The following is a 24,401-nucleotide window of genomic DNA, read 5'->3' on the forward strand; positions in this document are numbered from 1 at the left end:
ATCATTTAAAGGGACCATGCCCTTCCCTTCCCAGCACATCCGTATCAAAATCACGTCATTGCTTCAAGAACTTCAAGCAACAAAATTAAGTAAGGTTGAGAAAGAATTTGAAATTTGTAAGATTTAGGAGGGGGAGATGAGGCCAAGGTAGAATAGCCAGAGCACAAGGACGAAAGCCAAGCAGGTTGACAACAGTCCTGAAGAAGTATATAACACTCCCAGTGATGATTCGTGAGGTTGAAATATACTTTTCTATATTAACAACAGTAAAAACAATTTTCCATTAACCATGCTAGAGAAAATTTGGACCTATCTTTTTGTTTTATTTAAAAAGATAAAATTGTTGAAATATAATCAGAAGTGACCAAAGAATATACAATGAAAAAAGTAGGAAAAATATTATTTCTGTATTTAAGTAGGTTCTCACATAATGCCTACATAATTCTTGAGGACACCTGGCCCTCAATTTTGCTTAGAGTCAGAGACATAGAAAATGTTCCCAATAATAGAACAAACCTAAACTGCATTGAAAGTCTCTGTGAAACAAACAAACAAACAAAATCTGTCAATAATGATACCAGCATTTGAACTCATGAATGTACTTCCCTTTATGGTTTGGCCATTTCTTTGCCCTTAACCTTTATCCAAGAAAACACCATGAGTATAAATGCTGGCAGTTGATTCATTTGTTTAGAAATGAAAATGTCTTTTAGGAGAAACTGTCAGGTAGTTAAAGTATAAATAACGTGCAGTTACAGCTCTTTATTCTAAATGTCTTGGAAAATAATATTGTTAAACATTCTTTTAAATCTGCAAGTCTCATTAGTACTTCATTAAATCTCTGAATTTAAGGTGAAAGGGTATGTGTGCTAATAAGGAAAGAGAAGAAAAAATATGCTTTACAAGGAATAGCAGTAGATTGAAAAAATAATTACGTGAAAATTTAATTAGTTGGAACCCAATCGCAAACAAAGAAATGATTTAGTTAATTTTTCTATTAATAAAGCAAAGTCATTTCTTGAATTAGATTAATTACTGATGAAGAAAAATATTTAAATTTTCATTATCCTGAGCCTCATGATAGAATACAGAGTTCATACTCTATGCTTTTACCAATTTGAAAAATAAAGGAGTTATCTATGGCCTACAGCTGTCTCATTCCTTGAGAAAACCATGTGAGAGCAGGGCTCTACTGGAGTCTTTGTTACTGCAGGGAACATTCCTGACTTTACAAACATAATAATATTTCCATTGTTCTCTGTCATCTGCAAAGGTCAGTATGTACTGTAACCCAAGAATACTTTAACTATCAAATTTTAAATACATCTGATTACAATTCACCAAATTTACTGATGTAAATAATCCAGGAAAGTAGGATATTTTACCTTAACCAGTGGCATGAAAACAAATATAGCTGGAGTACAAATGTAGAATTAGAACTATAAGGATAAAAAGAAATTTAAAAACCTATATAGCAATCACCTCTCACTCTTATTTACTAGAGATGATAATTTGTCAATGTTTCAGCTGCTTGCCAGTGATTTTATCCTGCTGTTGACCATAATGCAGCTCTTTTAGACTAAGTATTATTACTAAATTACCATTCACTTATGAGTAACCTATTTTTCTAGACATTTTCATTCAACTAAACCAAACAACTTCCCCAAACAATTTTGAAACAAGTGTCACGTGGCTATATCCAACTAGCTAGGATTCTTATGTAGGCTTAAATTGATTTAGCCTGGGGTAAAATAAGACTTCGATTAAAGGTAAAAGTTTTGAGACATTGTTAAACAAACAAACAAAACAAAATGATTCTGTGTATTCATTCATTCATTCATTCATCAAAAGCTAAAAATTCTATATAAGCCTTTGGGAAATGTGCCTGTTAGTATTATTAAGGATTGAGGATGGCCTATCAGGAGGGGAAGATAATTTTTACCCCAAAGCAGTCATTTTAATCAAGATGACATAAATAAAGGCCATGCTCCCACAAATGATTTATGTTGTGACACCTTGGATGATAAAGACTCTTTGTCAGATGCTAGCACTGATGGGCTATTCCTGTCCCAGGAGCACATTCTGTCCCCAACCATTTATAAGGTCTATTAAACTAGAACTCAAGAGAGAAGGGTAGACTCCTGTGCTCCAGAACATGGGCATCCCCAGAAAGCCAAACTGAAGCCTAAAAGATGCTCCCCACTCATCAGTCTCCCTGTTCTTTTTGCCTATATGGTAAGAAAACAATTACAGAATAGGCTGGGGAATTGCCCTCGCCCTGAGTATAAGAAAGGTTTTTAGTGGAGGTATTATTATAACAAAAAGAGAGAGCGAGGAAAAAAATTTTTTCAAAAAAAAGATGGCCTAACTTCTGCTATTTTGTGAAAGGGAGTTATTTCATCATAGAGGTCTTAGACATTCTTTAAAATATTTTTAAGGAGTTTTATTTATTTAAAAAGGCAAGGCTCACTGGACAAAGACTATGAGAAACATTTAGACAATGTGCTAAATTTCCCTGCATAATAAGGTAAAACTATAAGTCTTGGGATAGGAGGTCAGAAAGAGGGAAATAAGTACTTGGTATTAAAATAAAATAAAATTATAGAGAAGTATCAGGAGGTAATGGAGAGACCTTACTGGAAATATCTAGTAGAAAATTACTCTTCTATAACAAGGAGGGGACATAAAAGCCGAAGAATTGTAGTGCTGAGTATTCAAACTTAAGTGGCATTTTTGTTCTTTTTCATTATGGAAATGGTCTTACTCCTAAACCTTCACGAATAGTATTAAATTCATAGTGTTGCATTAATGAGGTTAGAGAATAAAAGAAGGGGAGGCGGTGACAGGACAGTAACCACAGGAAATGAAGCAATGAGCCAGAGAAAGGAGTAGGTAAAGAAGTAACAGTAGATAAGGAGCCTTTGGGAAATCCTTGCAACAAAATTGGGCATGGGCCATTTTATATAGCAATTAATGTAAAAAGTATCCCCAGGAGGCTGAAATACCCAAGGATATATAGATGATATTGATGTAGGTTACCACAACAATTACTTTACTCCATTATTTCCTATGACTTAGTTCTTTCTTGGGAAATACAAACTTAGCTTTGTTTTGCAAGAGTTGTGCATTTTTGTGAAGAAGGCTACACATGAGTGTTCCTAGCAGCTGCCTCGGTTTGGGCATTCATCAAGGAAGATTACAGTGGTGCTGAAGTCTATTGTTAGTATTAATCATGCGGAAGGCATATTAAAATTAAATATTTAGTTATATAGTGATCATTATTAGTGTCTAAAGAACAAAAATAAGATTTTTCAAAAACAACGGATTCATTAATAAACAAAATGTATCCGCTTTCCACACTCACTAGTTGCTTCTTACCCAATTTTCAAAATTCAGTTTTAAACTTCAGATGTTATTTTTCATCTCAGGTAAAACCAATGATCTTCAAACGAACCTTTCTTCAGAGTGGTAATATATGGTATAGAGAACATACATCATTTGAATCATAACAATGAATAATCAATTATAACATAAAACTTGAAATTCCAGTTTGTTTTACATTTATGTCAATCCAGTTTTTCTCTTTACGAACTTCAGAGATATGAATCCTTCAATATTTCAAACCAATTTCACTGATGAAATGTTAACACAGAGTAGAAGAGTGTATCTAGTTATGCCTTCATAACAATAAAATGATTTTAAACACAAGAACTGTCAAGCCTGTAAGGGAGCAATTTAAAAAGTCGGTTCCTCTATACATTTCTAAAGTTATTAAATGTCCAATGACTCTGATCAGCTCACTTAAAATTTAATCAAAATTTATAAAAAGGATAAAAAAATGATGAGCAATATGACTTTTCAATGCTACGCTAGGACATTATTTAACAAACTCACGCCGAAATTACTTGTCTCTAAGAGAACATACATGTGTTTGACTTTGTCATTTACTGTTTATTTATAGCCCTGGCCCCAGACACGGTGAAGTTACATATCAATTTACAGATTTCTGTCCTGTAGATATTATATCCCCAAAGTTTATGGTTTTATTGCCTTGTAAGACAATAGGTCACTTTGCATGTATCTAAACTAGCAATCTTATTCTAACATTTTTAAAGCCTTTACAAATGGACTATCTAAACCCCTCCTTCCCAAATGCACTCAAAATCACATTTATCTTATCTGTCTCTACGTAATTAAACATTTGAATGAAATAGCTATCATCATGTATTTGTGTGAGATTCATATATATATATAGTCCTATATATGTGTATATATTCCCATATATATACACACATACATATATATAGGAATGGAATTCCTATATATATGAATTTATTATATATATGAATTCCTAGATATATATATTCTCATATATATTCCATTCCTATATACACAGAAATTCATATTATATTTCTGGAAATAATACTTTCTGAAAAGTATTAAAAACTTTTAGAAAATTGTACTGTCATTCCTACACATCAGTTATCATAAATAAAATACATTTATGCAAAAAAAACAGTAGTAGACATTGAATAATGTATTTTAGGGGCATTTTAAGCAAAAATGCCTCAAATCATTTTTGTTTGTTCTGATCTTCATCCTAGTGAAGTCTGAAAAACATGTGGAAAAGAAAGAAGAACATAATCTCCCATTCCTTTCAGAATTGATCTTAACCTTCAAAACATGTATCCCATAATGTTTATACACAGTAATGGGCATTGTCACATTTTGTTCACTAAATTTAGGCTTGAATGGTTGACAATAAGGGCATCACTTCTACAGTGAAACCATTCTTGAGAACATGTTGGAAGTAACCTGTGTACTATTGTTTCAAATGCATAAGTTAAAGCAAACATTATGGGATAGTGTCCCAATGTTCAAAACATTACAGAAATCAGATATATAGTGGATAAACCAGACATTAAATAAGAAATTACACAAATAAAATAAAAATTACAAAACATATAAGGAGAAATACACACAACAATAGTGGAAGAACTAAATACTCAGAAAAAGCAACTGAGATCTAAAGAAAGAGTAGAAAATAAAATTCATTAAAAAAATAATGTAACAAATTCCCTACATCCACATAAAAGATTAATAAAAAATATAGCATCAACTTTGCAGTCATTAGAAATTATTTGGCCGGGCGCGGTGGCTCAAGCCTATAATCTCAGCACTTTAGGATGCCAAGACGGGCGGATCACGAGGTCAGGAGATTGAGACCATCCTGGCTAACACGGTGAAACCCCAACTCTACTAAAAAATACAAAAAAAAAAACAAACAAACAAAAAAAACAAGCCAGGCGAGGAGGTGGGCACCTGTAGTCCCAGCTACTCGGGAGGCTGAGGCGGGAGAATGGCATAAACCCGGGAGGCGGAGTTTGCAGTGAACTGAGATCCGGCCACTGCACTCCAGCCTGGGCGACAGAGCGAGACTCCATCTCAAAAAAAAAAAAAAAAGAAAGAAAAAAAAAGAAATTATTTTAGCTAAAAGTAAAAACAAAACAACAAAAAAAAAAACCTAAATGTAGTGAATTAAACAAATAAGTTTCTTTTTTAACATACACATTTGGAGCTAGAAATTCAGTGATGTCTTCAGAAATATAGGATCTTTTTATCTTTCTTCTTCATCATCAATATTTTGATGATTTTTATACTCTTCCCTGTTGCCTCATGGTCACAAGACAGCTGCTGCTGCACCTGGAAACATCAGTGTTCCCAGTGGAAAGAAGAAAGGGTAAAGGGTTATGCTGGCCAGCTGACTGGTTACATTCTGTTAGTCAGCAATGAGTCATATGTCCACTCTAGACTAATCACTGGCCCAGTAGAGTGAGCTTACCATGCCTAGTTTGAATCAATTATAATCATTTCCTGAACCACTTTTCTTAGGTTCAAGGGATAACTGCCAGTACCTAAAGAAATCAGGGTTCAGGTAGTGAAGAAAAAAATTGCACCTTGTGTGACAAGATGATGGGAAGATTACATCTGGTGCCCGCCATATATGTCCTTCAGAAATTAACCCTATAATTTAATACGAAAGAAGAATGGAAATTTTATGTAGGTGCCTTTCAAATTAATTCAATCTACTAGGTAGGTACACTTTCTTTAGCAGCATAAACGTAAACTGTTTTCTTGTCATTTTAGTATAAAAACATATAACACCACCTGTCAACATCGTTTTTTTTTTTTAGAATAACAGTTGATATTTTTAGGGTCAACATGCGTCTCTTTATACTTCTGTCTTCCTGTTCATTTTGATTATGTTTCTTATGTTTTAGGCATATAAGGAAATTAATTTATGGGAAATATTTCAAAAATATATCACAGAAATTGTGATTTCATATATATAAAAGAAATATGTTTTGTGTATATTAGAAAGGAAAGGAGCCTGGATCTACGTAAAATAATTTTGTAAAGGGAAAAGTGGCTTATTAGTGTAGACTTGTAAAAATGATAAGCCCTGTTAACACATGCTAGCAAGATACACCATTTTGCCCAAATTTTCATAAGTGTTTTCTATAGGCAGTTCTACAGAGTCGGCCAAATAGTGAAAATGGAAAGAGAAAGGAAGAGAGAGAGAAAAAGGATGGAGAGAGGGAATCAGCGAGAGATGGAGAGAAAGAGCTCATTTGTAACAAATGTCTAAGACTATTCAAAAACAGTAAGGATAGATTATATATTTTGATGGTGGTTTTAGAAATAATGAGTAATGATTTCTCAGTGTTTATGATATGTATTATTTGATAGAAGACATGAACTATGTATCTGATAACACAGAAGGAATAAAGAATGTCAGTATATTAGTCTGTTTTCACACTACTAATAAAGACAAACCCGAGACTGGGTAATTTATAAAGGAAGGAAATTTAATGGACTCAAAGTTCCACATGGCTTGGGAGGCCTCACAATCATGGCAGAATATGAAGGAAGAGCAAAGGGACTTCTTACATGGCAGCAGGCAAGGGAGCCTGTGCAGGGGAACTACCATTTATAAAACCATCAGATTCTTGTGAGACTTATTCACTACCACAGAAAGAGTATAGGGGACACAGCCCCCATGATTGAATTATCTTATCCTGGCCCCACCCTTCACACCTGGGGATTATTACAATTCAAGGTGAGATTTGGGTGGGGACACAGCCAAACCATATCAGTGAGAATATTTGAAGGAAAACTTCAAATGAAATGTTGTAGAGTTGAACCAATCATGAAGTTTTAGAAACTTAAACTGACAGCAAAAGATCATATATAATTTTATTGTTTTATTCCAAATTAACCAAAATTGTGAGGGAAGAAACTAGAAGCTGTCATGCAAACAAATATATATATATATACACACACACACACACACACACACACACGCACATAGTGACAATTGTGGCAGTTAATAGCAAATTTTGAAGATGAGCATTTTTTCAACCAGGAAGTGGAAAGTTTGAATAATGAGTACAATAACAAACTTACTGGAGAAGCAAGTGAAAAATATCAATTGCCTTCGTTCCTCAAGCAATGGATATTTATGTATTCTAAGTCCAATGTTTTAGGCAGAAGATCCAAAGAGAAAAAAAATTCACTATTTATTGTAAATGTTGGCAGATAGGTTCTCATTTCACAATGCCTTCATATACTATTGGATAGAAACTACTAATGTTCTCACCAGTGATTTTCATGCCCATCAAACTGAATTCAAATTCCTTAGTAATCAAATCCTTACTGTCTTTGCCTACCAGTTTTCAAAGTGTGTTTCCTGAAATACTAATGCTGCTCTTTTAAAAAGTGTTCCTTAGTAAAATACACATAGGAAACCCTACATATTGTAGTATCTTCTTAGACAACAGTCATTCACATTAACATATTAACGGCTTTGAAAATTCTTCTAAAAACCTGTTTAATTTGTCCAATTGTTACATTTTAAAATTTATTTATACCCAGAGCACCATCTAGTATGACCTGTTAGCACCTAAAGAAACTAATATTCCAGGAAATTTTAGTCTTACCTCAGTATACATTTCTAGGATTCTCTTTTACAGCGTCTTTCCGTATACTCTACCCTCTAGTCCAAGCTTGTCTAACCATAATCCACAGGCCGCATGTAGCCCAGGACAGCTTTGAATGAGGCCCAACACAAATTCGTATTGGGCTGCATTCATATTTTACACCATTCTATTTTGTGTCTGCAGCAGTATCTACCATAATGTATTTTATAAAGTACACGTTTAAAGTATCATGAGATTTTTTTTACGATTTTTAGCTCATCATCTATCATTAGCATCAGTGTATGTGTGGCCCAAGACAATTCTTCTTCCAATGTGGCCAAGGGAAGCCAAAAATTTGGACACCCCTGACATCAAAATGGAGTTTTATACACTCTCCATGTGTGTCCTAGATTTCTTACCTGTCTTACTATTTGAATTTAACTCTTCCCTTTTTTAAAAAACTCTCTACCCAAACTCCTACCTTGTCTTTCATCCATCTACCTACATCTCGCTAGCATGAAAACTGTTCACAATCTCTGATCTAGTAGTCTATGTCCTAATAATCTATTCTAAAAGAATGTAAATTACAGAAAAGTGCTTTTACATGAAAGCATTTTCTGTTTGTAACTTATAATAGCAAAACATAAGACATTACCTAAAGGCTTTATATAAGAGGGCTGGCTCAGCATTTAGGGTATGTAGAATGCTAGAATAAATAGTTAAGTTTATAAATTTTTTAATATAGCAAAATTCTTAGTCATTTATTTATTTAAATAATATCCCATTAACTTTAGAAAGCAACATATAAAGTTATATGCATATTATTTTCTCAAATATATGAAGGAATACAGAAAAAGGTGAAAGAGAAACACGCTTCGATGCTGAGTTTTTCTTTGTGTGGTAAAAGTTTAGTTTTTTTTTAAGCATCTGGATTTTTAAATCATTAATTTTATGACTAAAAATCAAAACAAAACAGACAGACACGCATGCATTCTTCAGGGCTGAATTGGTTTCTCTGTTGTCACTAAGACTTCCCTAATCTCCCTAACAGATGTCATTGCTTCTGCTTCCCAACTCCAGGGCTCTATGGTGTACGTCTCTCATGGTACATTTCACAATCTACTTTGGACCAGAGATAATTGTATAATTGCTTTATCCTGCACGTACCAAATTACATTCTATTTTGTGTTTGCATCAGTGCTTAACATAATGTATTCTATAAAGTAGACATTTAAGAAACATTTGTGCAATGAACAGGTTTTTTGTCTCAAGTATATCCTCTTTTGTCTAATGTTTTTATAAAAAAATTTATAAAATAAAATGGTGTATAATTATACAAATTCAAGTAACTCCTCTAACTGCCTATTTCTATTTTCCCACAGTGTCCAAACTACCTGTGTCAAGACTGATATCCTCTAAAGGAGGATTTTTTTTGGGGGGGGGGGTGGTGGTTGGTGGGAGATAACTGAAATTGAAGGTAGTAAACATGGAAAGAACTTGGAAAAATGCACTTCAATAACTTTGACCTAATTATTCCTTTTAGGTCATCCTACAGTGCATTAAAGATCAAATGGCAAAGTGCACCTTAACTGAATAGGAAGAAGTCCTACTCACTTTTTGTGAGTTATGCACATTTTTGTATTTTCCACAACACTCATACTAGAATGGCTGAAAATTTCAAAAATTAAAAGCTGACAAACGAAGTGCTAGTGAGAACGTGAAATACCTGGAACTCTCATATATTATTATTGGGAATGCAAAATAGTACAACCATGTTGAAAAACAGTTTAGCAGTTTCTTTTTTCTCTCTCTCTCTCTTTTTATTTTATTTTATTATATTTTATTTATTTATTTATTTATTTATTTATTTATTTATTTATTTATTTATTTTGAGATGGAGTCTCGCTCTGTTGCCCAGGCTGGAGTGCATTGGCGCGATCTCAGCTCACTGTAAGCTCCACCTCCTGGGTTCATGCCATTCTCCTGCCTCAGTCTCCTGAGTAGCTGGGACTACAGGCGCCCGCCACCACACCCAGCTAATTTTTTGTATTTTCAGTAGAGACGGGGCTTCACCGTGTTAGCTAGGATGGGCTCGATCTCCTGACCTCGTGATCCGCCCTCCTTGGCCTCCGAAAGTGCTGGGATTACAGGTGTGAGCCACCGCACCCAGCCTGGCAGTTTCTTTTTAATTAAACATCAAATTATTCACCAAGTTTATCAGTACTCATTTAAAAGATTTCCTACTTGTTTTAATGTCTTTCATAAATGTAAATCACAACTATTGTTTTCTGTTTTAAATTTTTTCTTAACCTGTTCAAATTTCAGTCATTCCAATTTGCAGAGAAGTAACTGAGGGCAGTATTATTAGTATATCACGAAATGGGAACTGCAGGATTACACAATCAACTGCTGCAGGAAGAATTTTACACAATCAACTCACCTTCACCATTTATGATCTTCCATTTATTTTATTTTTTTCTCATATTCCATCTGATTGGATGTTCTCAATCACCAAAAAGTTGATGAAAATTAACATTAAGAATAAAAGAAGCCTCACTAACCCATTTACACAAATAGCCAAATTTCACAAACAGACTAATTACGAAAAATAAAGTGGACAAATGAAGCAGAAAATAAATAAATGTAATAGATATTCTCAGAGATATTCCAAGGGGTATCACCTCCGTATATCAGCAACAATAAATTATTATGAGGGAAAAATAAGCTATTAGAGTTGTTAGAGGGGATTGTTTACACAGACAAAAATAAGTAAATGAACAAACAAAATAGATTGGATAGTAGACCAAAGACAACTGAAAATCACAAATAGTGAGATGAAAGATTGACACAAGGAAACCTCCCAAAATGCAGGAACAAAAAACCAGAAATAAATGAAAAGTGGGAGAAAATAGATACAACACATAGAAAACAGCATATGAAACTTTGTAAAATATGTCTAATAAAACATATAATATCTATATACTTTTATATACATGTTTATATGTGTATGCATAAATATTTGTGTGTGTGTGTGTGTATATATTATATAAAACTTTGCACTAAATGTATAGAGAGTATAGATACATTGCAAACAGCCATGGCCCATTTCAAATGACAGTATGTTCTTCCCTTGCCATGGCTCATCCCCATTTCTCCCATTAACTTGCTTCCTAGTGAAAGGTTTTCACCCATAACAGCTGAATGAAAGTGTAACCAAGGAGCCAAGGAGATCTATTGATGAAAATACCAAACTGCAGGTTTTATTGCAACACCATGTCCCCCAAGAAATTGGTGAATTAAACCAAAAGTAATTAGATTATCAGCAAACAGAGATTTACGGGTGGTTTTTATTTTATTCTATGTTTTTACAGCATCTTACAACTGAAGAGTACTGAATAATAAATTTGCTAATAGTGATCCAAAAACTATGGCCAAGAAGGTTGAATTAGTCCAGTCTCACACTGTTATGAAGAAATGCCAGAGTCTGAGTAATTTATAAAGAAAAGAGATTTAATTGACTCACAATTCCACATGACTGGGGAAGCCTAGGAAACTTACAATCACGGTGGAAGGCACCTCTTCACAGGGCAACAGGTGAGAGAATGAGTTGAAGCAGAAGAAATGTCAGACACTTATAAAACCATCGTATCTCATGAAGCTCACTCATTATCACAAGAACAGCATGGGGGAAACCACCCCCACAATTCAATTACCTCCACTGGTCCCACCCTTGACACATGGGGATCATGGGCATCACAAATCAAGGTGAAATTTGGGTGGGGACACATAGCCAAAACATATCAAAGGCCATGATATTAAAGGGTTTGAAGAATATGGCATTTGCTGGTATTGGATGACAGAGGCACTCATCATATTGACTATGCTAAAGTTTGGGGGTGGAGACAAAGGCAGGAATGTTGACAAATATCTTGAAACTAGCAAACGTCTTTCTATTTACCTCAGTGTTATTTTAACAAAAATTTTAAACAACAGTGTGGGAGAGGAGGACAAGAGGAGCACCCTTGTAATCTCAGATATTTCCCACCACGTGCTTCTTGTACCTACTCAAGGTTGTTAATTTAAAAAAAAAAAAAAAAGAAAGAAACTACATGTTTACACTCAACTATTGTAGGACTCCCTTTGCCAAAGGTTTGAGAAGAGAAATATTTCATTACATTGTGATGAATTGTAGAGGCAGTATAGCTGGTAAAGTCAATGTCATCCATGGGGGAAGCACTGTAATATAACCAGAGGATGATACAGCCTGGTGATTAATAACATAGAAAATCCTAGATTTTATTTCCCTTTATTGCTTCCCAGAAATGTAACCTTGGACAACAAGCCACATAATCTCTCTATGACCCAGGATTCTCATTTGCAAAATTGAAATATTAAGAAGAATTATATCATAGATATTTTATGATTAAATTACACAATGTAAGCAAGGTATTACACATCTAATAAGTTCTCAATAAATGTGAACTGATAAAGATGATGATACTGACGATGTTGGTGGCAACATAAGCACCTGGGGTGAAGCACACCCTCAGTTTACTAAATTGTGTAGTCAAGATACTACCAAGTTTCCAGCTAAGGTTAGAAGTACAGACTCTCCCCTGGATGACAGTGGGTTAAATTTGCTTTGCTCTCACCATAATTTATTTATTTGTCCCATTAACTTAAAAATTCCTAAGTCTATTAGAGAACACCTATAGATTGAATTAAACACGAGTTGCCCTAATTGAGTTAAATGGAATATTATAATAAGTTTATTCTTAGTTGATTATTATGGTTAAAAGCCTTTACTTTGAAAAGTTCTTTTTAGTAGTTAATCTGCAAGTGGAACCCTTTGGTGTACCATGGAGGTTCCTCCAAAACAGCATAAGATTTAATGACGGTAAAATGCATAATGTTGAGAAAAACATATTTTTCTAAATTAAGGATAAACCCAACTGTATATCTGACTTGTTAAAATCTTGGTGATCAGGAAAATAAGAATATATGAGGGAATTCATAGCCCTTTACAATTTACTTACCCTCAAACATTAAATTGAAGGGAGGTACATTTTTATTTTCTAACCACTTTGTCCAGGATTTCTTGACAAAGTTTAGCTTGTGTGAACAAATGGGTGAAAATCTATTGGTTTTCTTGATAAGGGAAATCAAACAAATGTTTCTAGGAATAGTGGACCAAATCCTAGTCGTAATAGAGGGAGGAGAGGAAGACAAAGTAATGACCAAATAATGATCACATTATAGTCTATAATGAAATCAACAGATAAAGAAAATTCGGTATTTAAATCAGGACTGTAAAAGAAACAAAGGGAAAGGGGAAAGCATAGCTTTGTGAGTATATGCTAAGGCAGGGCATCTGTATCAGGGAAAATTGGATGTTAAAAGAGAAGTTACATAGACCTAACTTTGTGCTCAAAAAGAAGGATCTCAAATATATAGAAGGTTGTCACTACATAGCAGCTATTATCAACAGAAGTGTTACCTTGTAGTTTTAAATGTCAACAAATTCTTTGATACATCTCCCTTCAAGAAGCAAAGCCTGATTACCCTCCTTTTGCGTGTGGACTAGACTTAGTGTATTGTTTTTAATGATGAATAGGATAAGGTGGAAATACTGGCTGCATTTCAGAGGCGCGGTTATAAAAGCAGCTTTGTGCCTTCCTTTGTGTGCTCTCTCTTTGGATCGCTCATTCTAAGGAAAGTTAACTGCCCTCTCATAAGCAACACTATGGAAAGGTCTGTGAGACCAGGGCTTGAGGCCAGCTGCCAATAGCCAATGGGGGACTGAGGCCCTTTGGCCAATAGTTGTGAGTGGTGCTTCTTGAAAGAGGAACTCCCAGACCAAGTTTGAAACAGGGTCTCAGTCTGTCACTCAAGCTGGAGTGCAGTGACACAATCATGGCCACTGCAGTTGAATTAGTCCATTCTCACATTGCTATAAAGAAACACCTGAGAATGAGTAATTTATAAAGAAAAGAGGTTTAATTGGCTCATGGTTCTGCAGGTTGCATAGGAAGCATGATACTGTCATCTGGTTGGCTTCTGGGGAGGCCTCAGGAAACATACAATCATGGCAGAAGGCAAAGGGGGAGTACAGATTTCACATGGCCCGAGTAAGAGCAAGAAGGAGAGCAAGAGGGTAGTTGCTACACACTTTTAAACAAGCAGATATCATGAGAACTCACTCACTCTCGAGAGAACAGCACCAGGTGATGATGCTAAACCATTCATGAGAAACACCTCCATGATCATGATCCAATCGACCCACACTAAACTCCACCTCCAACATGGAAGATTACAATTCCACATGAGATTTGTGCAGGGACACAGATCCAAATCGTATCATCAGCCTTAACTTTCTGGGTTCAAGCAATCTTCCTACTTCAGCCTCTGATGCAGCTGGAACTACAGGTGTGTGCCACTGTACCCAGTCCCAAGTTAAGCATCCTTTTAAAAACATTGATATAAGGCTGGGTGCGGTGGCTCACGCCTGTAATCCCAGCACTTTGGGAGGCTGAGGCAGGTGAATTACTTGAGGTCAGGAGTTTGAGACCAGCCTGACCAATATGATGAAACCCCATCTCTATGAAAAATATAAAAATTAGCTGGGCATAGTACATGCACCTGTAATCCCAGCTACTCAGGAGGCTGAGGCTGATCACTTGAACTCAGGAGGCAGAGGTTGCAGTGAGTCAGGTTCGCACCATTGCACTCCAGCCTGGGCAATAAGAGCGAAACTCCATCTCAAAAAAAAAAAAAAAAGAAAGAAAGAAAGAAAAAGAAAAAGAAAAAAATTAATATAACATAGTTATATATATTTGGGGGTAACACGCAACATTTTGATTGATGTATATAATATGTGATGATCAAATCAGAATAATTGGGGTAACCATCACCTCAATTATTTATCTTTTCTTTGTGTTGAGAACATTACAATTCTTCTTTACTAGCTATTTTCACATATATAATAAATTATTATTAACTATAATCTCCCTACTCTACTACCAAATATTAACACTTATTTCTTCTATCTAAGCCTCTGGTAGTCATCATTCTACTATCTACCTACAGGGTGACATCTGGACTACAACTGCATTAGAGGCTCTTAGCCAGAACCACCCAGTTAAGCCACTCCTGAGTTGTTCTGAGTTAATAAATTTGGAAGGAATTTGTTATGCAGCAGTGAATAACTACTACATGTCACTATTATTATTATTATTATTATTATTATTATTATTGGTAAAGGGTTAGAATGTGTATTTGCTTTTATTGTGCAGTGTACTGATTTCTGAGACAATAATTGAAATTTCATAATCCCCAGAATGTCAAAATGATCCTGTTCCTGAAAACACTGCCGCCTAGAAATTCTGGGAACAATAGATACGTAAAAAATAGGACACAAATGCTCAGGAAATCCTTTCACCTTGCAACTAGCAGAATCCTCTCTTATTAAATAGGATGTGGATGGATATAAAGGTCCAGGACTTAAAGTGAGGAGTGAAAAGAACTGATGTATTTTCTTCAGTTCATCAAATTCTGTCTCTACCAATAACTCTATATTGTTTTGGTGAAGAAAGAAAAGGATAAAAATATTTTTAACAAAGAATAAAAATATAATAGTAAAATGTTTTGAGGTGAAATAAAAGCACATGTCACCCAATCTGACCTCCCACACAAATTTCTTTCACAATATTTGTTCCTGACAATCAAAATATGGTTTCTTTCATATTTCTATTGATAGAGAAATGGCCAATTTATTTTTTTACAGCATGCTAAAATTTAGAAATGCCAATTGTTATATTCTTGATAGGTTATAATCTTCTTTTCCCCTTGGACATATTTCTGCAATCTGGATCAAAACAGAACAAATCTAGTGTGTAAAATTGTTCATATTTTGAAACGGTTAACATGACATCTTTTAATTTTAGCAGAGATGTGTGAAAAGAACACTCAGAAGTGCTTGACACACACATTACTAAGTGAGAAAACAGAACGAAAGAGTTAGAAATGAGTACAGACATTTTGATATGCAGTGGAGAACTAAGAGCTCAGAATCAAACCTCATGGCTTCAGAACGAAGGGTCCTATCTTTTGCTCTAGTCTTTCAGCCCAAATTATACATAAATAACCAACATTAAAGTATCCAAAGAATGCATTCTTTCTATATACTTTTCCCTGAACTTCCACTATCATAAGAAAGACTCATAATGGTAAGTAATAAATTCTGACAGAAAAAAATAAGTTCTTAAATCTATAACCATTTCTACTTTCAGGTCCTAATGACTAATTATGGACAACTTATATGCTTTGACACTATAATTGCTATTAAAATGATTGAATTACCCCTAGTCATATCATAAACAAATTCCTTGAGTTAATGCCTATAAAGGTATTATAAAATATTTAATAGGGTGATTGACCAGTAAGAAATTTTGCAATTAAGCCACTGTATTATTTCATTTGCATACAATCTTTTCTAAAGAAAAGAAGGCAGTCACTCACATGACAAGCTTGATTAGTTCACAAAGAACAAAGTCAGTACTAATTTTAGTAAAACCTAATTTTAATCAAGCAACATCATTTTCATTCATCATTTCTTGGTTCTAATCACTGCCAAACAAAAGGGATTGATAATTTTTGAAGGTTAATATAGTTATCACATTACATTTATGCCTATTACTAGAAAACACTGTAAATCCCTCACCATGAATAAATATTATTCCTGGGACTATCACTGGATGTTCTTAGGTGTCTTTGTGTTTATAAAATCGTATCACACACACAGATAGACATAATGACCAAAGAGTATCTGAAGTCAAGGGAGCATAGCATGCCTTATATTAAGTATATAAGACACTGAACACTAAGAGCAATGAATGATAACCAATAATTAAAAACACAAACCCCTGTCTCCCTATCCTGAAGATTAGAACTACTATTTCTAAACTATAAACTCATCCTTGGCCAATATGCAGTCACCAACTGATTTACAGCTTCTTTGGTAATAATGTATTTCACATGTGGTTATTCCTTTTAATCATAAATAATATGCTTAATGTCATACATTAAAATTCTATGCATCATATCAAAAATGCTTCCTAATATGTTATATTGAATTGTGACCGTAAAATAAATTATCCTTTGCTTGGCTGGTTAGAGTATTTAAATTAGAGAAATTGTATACACACACAACTCTGTATCTTCAATTTCAGTGTAAGATGCAATAGTACTTACACAACTACAAATGCCACACACAGAAACACACAGACACATGCTGTATTTTTGTCCATTTTATAAAACTTCTTCAACAGTGAACATGAGTTTTTCTCAACACTGTAACTACCTGTATAAAACCGCCTACACAAAACTAGCTACAACCGTTACCTGTGCAAAACTTCTCCTGGAACCCCATCTGCAGGCTCAGCTATTTTAGAAGTAATTTCAGCACCATATAAGAGGCTTTTAAGCATCTAAAAAGTAATACTCTTGGACTCAGAATTATAACACAGGATTTGGTAATTAATAGTACCCCTATATGTATTTGTTGAATAAATAAATAAATCCTATCAGCAGGTTTACTCTCTTAACTCTTACTTTGTAGTCCAACTCTTATAACTGGGTTTCTGTTTGTTTCATAAAAACATTACTCTGCTGTTCAAAGTTACTGATAATCAGATCCTGGTGTTATTTACTTTTCTGCAATTTCTATCTTATTAACCTGCCCAATGACATAATTGTTTTGAGTATAAGGCCCTGCCATTTTTCTCAATGCCCCGAATCCCCAGAGCTTGGCTTTAGTTAAAATTTAGGGTCTAAGATATTGCCACTGACTAAAATTTGTCTTCATGTCTGACTTCTTGACTTCTCTATTCATCTCCCCTCTTACACCTCTCAGAGCCTTGGTCTGTTTATCTCTCATGACAAACCATTATCCTGGACTGAACTACTCTAGGCCAACCACGGGACAGGATTGGTGGCTGTGGATGATATCCATGCCTTTAAAACCATGGCTTGAGTAGATTGTCTCCCCACTAGGTTCCAAATTGTAGGTCCTATCCTCCAAGATGGCCCATTTTCTCTGCAACTAGCCTAGGCAAGAAGGATAGTCAATGAGTTATTACTTTTATGGTCAGTGCAAACTGTTAAAAAATGAAGGTCTCTTTCATGTTTGGAAATTGAATCATGTAAATATTTTTGAAAAATTGAAAGGATATACCAACACCATCATCACTACCAAGAAAGAAAATAGTGACATGAAATCTAAATGTATTTCTATAAGGGCACTTTAAAATAATTCAGTTTACAAGAAAACCAAGTTTTTCTTATAATTTAGATGCCACATGAGTATTATCAATTAAAGTTCAAATCAAATAGCAAATTATTTCTGAAGCATTTTTAAATAAGAATTTATGTTTATCCATCATTTACTTCTGAATTGTCTCTATCAATTGAGGTCTATTTTGACATTTTGAATTAAGATGAAATAGAGAACCTCTGGAAAAGTCACAGTGGAATTGCTACCTATCTAAAATTACTATGAAGGATAATTACCTTCTGGATGCAACAGAATGATTTAACAAGCTATGGTTATTAATATCTAGGTAAACAATTGAAAAATATTTAATTTGACAATCTTCTGAAAACTCTTTCAAAAAGGCTTATAGATTCATGTATGATATGCTGAATAATTGCTATACAATAACTATGTATGGTCATGGCTAGAAAGGTATAATGCAATGCCTACTTATCTTTTCTATGATTTATTTAAACATTTTTTAATAAGACATGGCCATAAAACAACCATAAAACCTTTAATATAAAAATATTATATAATTATAATTTATAATTATATTATAATGTATAATACATAATATAATTATAGATTATAATATAAATATAATATATTATAGATTATAATATAAATATATATTATAGATTATAATATAAATATAATATATAATAAAACCTTGTTTTATTCAGTGAAATTAATTTACTGACACTCCTATGATAGAATAAATGACCAATACAGGGTTTCAGCCTACTTGTTCCCATTTTTCTTTACAAAATGCATTACTGTAACACATTTCTAAAGGAAACAGTAAAAGATAAATGTGATGAAATGTTATAATGGATTGACTTGGGATACTTTTTCAAGCTTTTTCAAGTTACGCCCTGTTATCAGAACTAATTCGCCTTAATCTCTTAAATCCACAGAAATGTACAATGAAAATGAGGTGGTTTTGAGGCATCTTAACATCTTAAATCAAAGGCAGATATAAAACTTTTTAAAAGATTTTCAGTCTCAGCAGACAAGATGAAAAAGGGTTTCAGTTAAACTACCCTAACTAGAATCCATATTTACTTCAGCACCTGAATTTCTACTCAGCTGTGCTATTGATTTACACAGATTCTGATAATCTTTGTTGGGGCCTGATGAAAAGAAAAAAAGTGATTTCACACCAAAATAAGTTTTATTACAACTTCAATCAGGCTAAGGTATCTATACTTTTGTCACACTTTATTTTGTTTCTCCTGCTACAATTTAGTTCCAATTTCCCTTCCTTTATGTCTCTTTCTCCTCACATGCGTTAAAGAAGGGTGTTCTCTAAACGTTTCCCCAGGCCTCTTCTTTATTTCTTCCAAATCATTCACTTCTCATATGTAATTATCAACTTTTCAAGAAAACATTCTTGATTTTATCCAGCTTAGTTTCTGTAGTTACACACAAGGACTATGGGAATAGTCCTCATTTCCCTGTATCTCAAATTTCAAATTCTAAATGGTGCTAAATAACAAAAATATACAAAATTATCTACTTATTCTTTAGAATACTAAATGTTTTCTTCATGTTAGATCTAAAGTGTTTGAACCATTGTAAAAATAAATATGTTTCAAAAAATTATTGAACTCAAACTGAAATTTGAGTTCTGTTGTTTTTAGTCCTGTTGTTTTTCCCTTTCTATAAGTGCTGAGGATTCAGAACCTTCTCAGATAAAGTTGAAGTTGTCATTTACTTCTTAAGTTCTAGTTTAATTTCTCTTCTACTCTTCTTTCTCCAAAAAAAAATCAGGAACTATTAGTGAAGAGGCTGGTTATATGCAGAAATTGGCATGGCAGCAACTTGGATGGAGCTGGAGAACATTATTCTAAGTGAAGTACCACAGGAGTGGAAAACCAAAGACTGTATGTGCTCACTTATAAGTGGGAGCTAAGCTGTGAGTATGCAAAGGCATACAGAGTGATACAGTGGACTTTAGAGACTCAGAAGGGGAAGAGTGGGAGGAGCCCTGGGGATACAAAACTACTACACATTAGGTACAATGTATACTATTCAGGTGTTGGGTGCACCAAAATCTCAGAATTCACCACTAAATAATTCATCTATGTAACAAAAAACCACTTGTACCCTAAAAGTTATTGAAATAAAAAGTAATAAAAACCGTGAAAGTTCTTTTGGCCTCCTTTCCCCTAGTTCACATCCTTGACTTTTATACAAGGAGAGGCCGCATTGCTTAGGTTAAAAATGGCTTGTGTGCCATTTTTAATGTATGTACTGTCTCCTGATATGTCCGAAGCAATACACTCAAGAATAGAATCTTCCTGATGTCCTAAGGATTCTAATATTTTAGTACCAAGCTTATTTTAATCACATTTCACAAATCACAATGAACAATAAAAGACACAAAGTTTGTCAATCCCACTAGTTTATGCTCTATAAAGCCATTGTCAACACTAAATTAGCAAACATTGAACCATTGCTTCTAGGGGAAATACTGGGTTAGGTTTCCACAGCAGCCGGTTGCAACATTTCCATTAATAAATCAATATATAACCTTGTTTTATTCATGCTTTTGTTGAAACACACCTTATTTAAAATATGCTGCTGACTCATTAGCACTAAACTCATAGGCAACAGGACTCATGCTTGTCCAACACACATATTTTTTTCTGTAAGACACATCGCAGCCTTCTTGCACTTAGGAAAACTAGGCAGCACTTTGGCCCTATGATGGGGCCATTTTAAACAGTAAAATCACCAACAAAAAGCACTAAAATGGGGAAAAAACATGCCACTAAATAGGCTGCCAAAAATATGCTTGTTCACGTCATGAGATCTGAAATAAGAGGGCAAAGCATTGTCTTGTTTAACCTTAGGTGGGAACATGTACATTGAACATCTCAAAGTTTTTGCCACACTGCATGTATCTGCAAATGACCACATAAGTGCCAAGGGTATTGATTTTGGGATTACAAAGAATTTAGCAAGTAGCCAAATTCACAAATAAAGAAGTTGAGAATAATGAAGACTGACTATATGTAACCCAAATGATTAATATGTTCTATTTGGAACACCTTTCAAATAGCAGCTTTGAAATCTAAAAAATATAATTTCTCCCTGACCCCTAAAAACTGTGAAATTTATACATTTCTAACAATGCTTCCTCTGATTTGAGCCTTCTTCCACTTCTCTGCTCATTGTCTATCTCTGGTAACTGTACAACAGTAAAATCCACCTTTGCTTTCAGCAACACAGGACTCGACTCTACCTTTATATCTATCATTTGGTTCTTCAGATTTTCAAATCCAACCACCTCTTTCAAATAAACCCAATTTTCTACCATTTTGCACACTTTTCCTTGACCATGCCATGTCTTTAAATATTATTCATTTTCTTTCTGTTTTATTCGGAAATCTTTGAATAAATCACTTACACCAGATGACATAATTATTTCCCTATCTGTCCCAATTCTTTAAAAAATCTGGCTGTTACATACAACACCCAAGTAAAATTGCATGCTTCACTAACACCAGAAACCTTTTTTCTGTCAAGTCTGATGGCTTTGTCTAAGATCTCAGTTAAACATGAGGCACTTACTGCTGTTTCGTTTGATATTTTTGCCCATTCTGTGTATCATGCTTTTCTTCTTTGTTTGACATTGCTCTATGCTGCTGCTTCTTTCTCTCTGCTAACACTATCCTTTCTCACTTACCTATTATGTGTAGGCATTTTTAAAAGACTGGGAACATTCAAACACTTGGACCACAATCCACAATAAGAAATACATTTTATATTATGACTTAGTACATGCACATATACACACACAGACAGAAATATGAACATATCGGAAATAAAATTTACAAAATAATTATCTTTATTGATTGTAAAACACTCTGATAATGCTTTTTATTCTGTTGAACTCATTTTCTTTTTAAATACTAATGCTGCTCAGAAAGTGCTTCTTTCTGCACTTAAACTATCCCTCCAAAATGCAGCATAGTTCTTTGTGTTTGACCTAGAGAGAGGTTTTAAAGCTGAAATGAAAACACAAATTTCAGGCATGAAGTTTTTATCATCATTAAAATAAGGAAATTAAGAATATGCATTCTTAAACAGACTGGATACAACCTAGTATATGTATTAACAAATTGCTAAAAAAAAAAACTTGGGAAAGAACGATTGATTCATGTGACTTATTTTAATGAATATTCAATAATTTAAAAATTATCGATTTATCTATACATGGGAGGATGTTATTTCTACTTTAAAATTAAAAACAATTAACCTAATATAATTCAATGATTCTGGAAAACCACTAAAAGGAAATATTTCATTATGAGCTTGAAGTAGAAATCCATATAGAAGAAATGTATTTTAAATTATGTAAACACTGGTAATTTCCCAATTTTTAGAAAAGAGCTTTCATTTCCTTTTCTTGAAAGTTATTTCCACTGAGTGCATAACTGTCAGTTTAGTTCAAAAGCAAATTTAGAAACCCTGGGCACTTGGGAACCCATTCCTCTCTATCATAGCAGTGAAGTAAATATTAGAATAGACAAAGAGAATCTACAGAGAAAAACAATAGTAAATCCATTAGAAAGTTGAATCAACAATTGACCGGGCTTATTCATACTGACATTTTCCAGATTTTGCATACCAAATATTCTGCAAAATTCAATTTGCATGACTTTACAAGGAAAGAACTGAGTCCTCCATAACTGTACATCCCTTGAAGGACTTATATTTTAATTACTAATGTAGTAAATTTATATTTGTTTATGCCTTTAACCTTCCTTGGAGGGTAGATTTTAAGTTAAATATTATCTAAAAAGAGATAAAAAAGTCCATTATTCCATTTTATATTTTTAACAAATTATGGTTAAGATATTTTTATAGTAGCTATTTAACATTGAATCCAGAAAAGAGTTACTGAGTTTCCTACAATAGAAGAAATTATGTTTAATGAATAATATGTATTTATAAATATATGAAATAAAACCCTAATTAACCAAATTCTCATCAATTTTGCTACTTATTTTTCTGGTTAAATAGATTTTCTATGAATATTAACACTCTCTTTTTAATCAGGTCATTTTGGATGAAACTATTTTTAAAATGTCATATGTATTTCTATAAGGTCTTACGAATAGAAATAATATACTTGACTTTGTTTGGATAATTGGAGACCCTGATAAGGAAACCTTATATTCTGTTTTACTTAGAGTTACGATCTCAAGGTTCACAGTTTCCTTGGGCTTTTCACCTGTATAGTGAATGCCTATGGATCACCATTGGTTTTCAGGTGATTATAGGGGTATTTCATTCTTCTCAGCTTCTTGATATGTTACATTTCATCTATTATTTAATCACTTCATATATATATACACACACACATATATGTGTACATGTATATATACGTGTATATAAACACATGTATATATATATAAAGTTTTCCAGCATCCTTCATAATTGGTGGCCCTAGGTCCTATTTAAATTGTGTATCAAAGAAAAGTGGATAGTCTCTGAGTGAGGGACAAAATAGATGTGTCATTATCAAAGTATAGTGTATTCACTTTACAAGAACTCTGGAGCATCCATTATCGTTGGATAAAGGTCTAAGTTTACTTATTTGATAGTTCCTACCTATATGGCAGACACTTGAACTACCATTATAGTTTTAAAATTTTTTAAATAATTTACCTAGAGATAATTTTTATTGAGACTTTTAGTATGTGATAATTTTTTAAAACTTTAGTATCCCTAGAGATCTTCCTAATCATGTGGTTTGACATTATTATAGTCACACAGTCCTTTACAACTTTGATTTTCCTGCTGGATTATACAGTATTCAGATTGCTTTGTCAGGGAGCCCTACAGTATGAGTAATTCAAACATACTTTGAGCACGAGTAAGTGTTTCGACAAAATTTGAAAACGTCTCGTACTTAGGAACTTTGCTTACTGACCCTACCTAAATGATGGGCCCATCAACATTTCCAGTAATTAAACCATGACACCTTAAGTAAGCATTGATGTTAAACTTGATCATCTCTCAAAAACTTGAATCTTCAAAAATAATTTTTAAAAGAGGATATGTCTATGTCATATTCTGCTTTTCATTTCCTTGAT

At 33.7% G+C, this 24,401-nt stretch overlaps 1 protein-coding gene across 8 annotated transcripts in view; it reads right to left on the reverse strand.

Annotated features, from left to right (window-relative positions):
* Positions 1–24,401, reverse strand: part of MARCHF1 (membrane associated ring-CH-type finger 1) — an 816,252-nt gene that overhangs the window by 653,777 nt on the left and 138,074 nt on the right. The gene's annotated exons all lie outside the window — the stretch shown is intronic.

Source organism: Chlorocebus sabaeus, chromosome 7 (genome assembly GCF_047675955.1).
Source record: "Chlorocebus sabaeus isolate Y175 chromosome 7, mChlSab1.0.hap1, whole genome shotgun sequence".
NCBI classification, from domain to species: domain Eukaryota; kingdom Metazoa; phylum Chordata; class Mammalia; order Primates; family Cercopithecidae; genus Chlorocebus; species Chlorocebus sabaeus.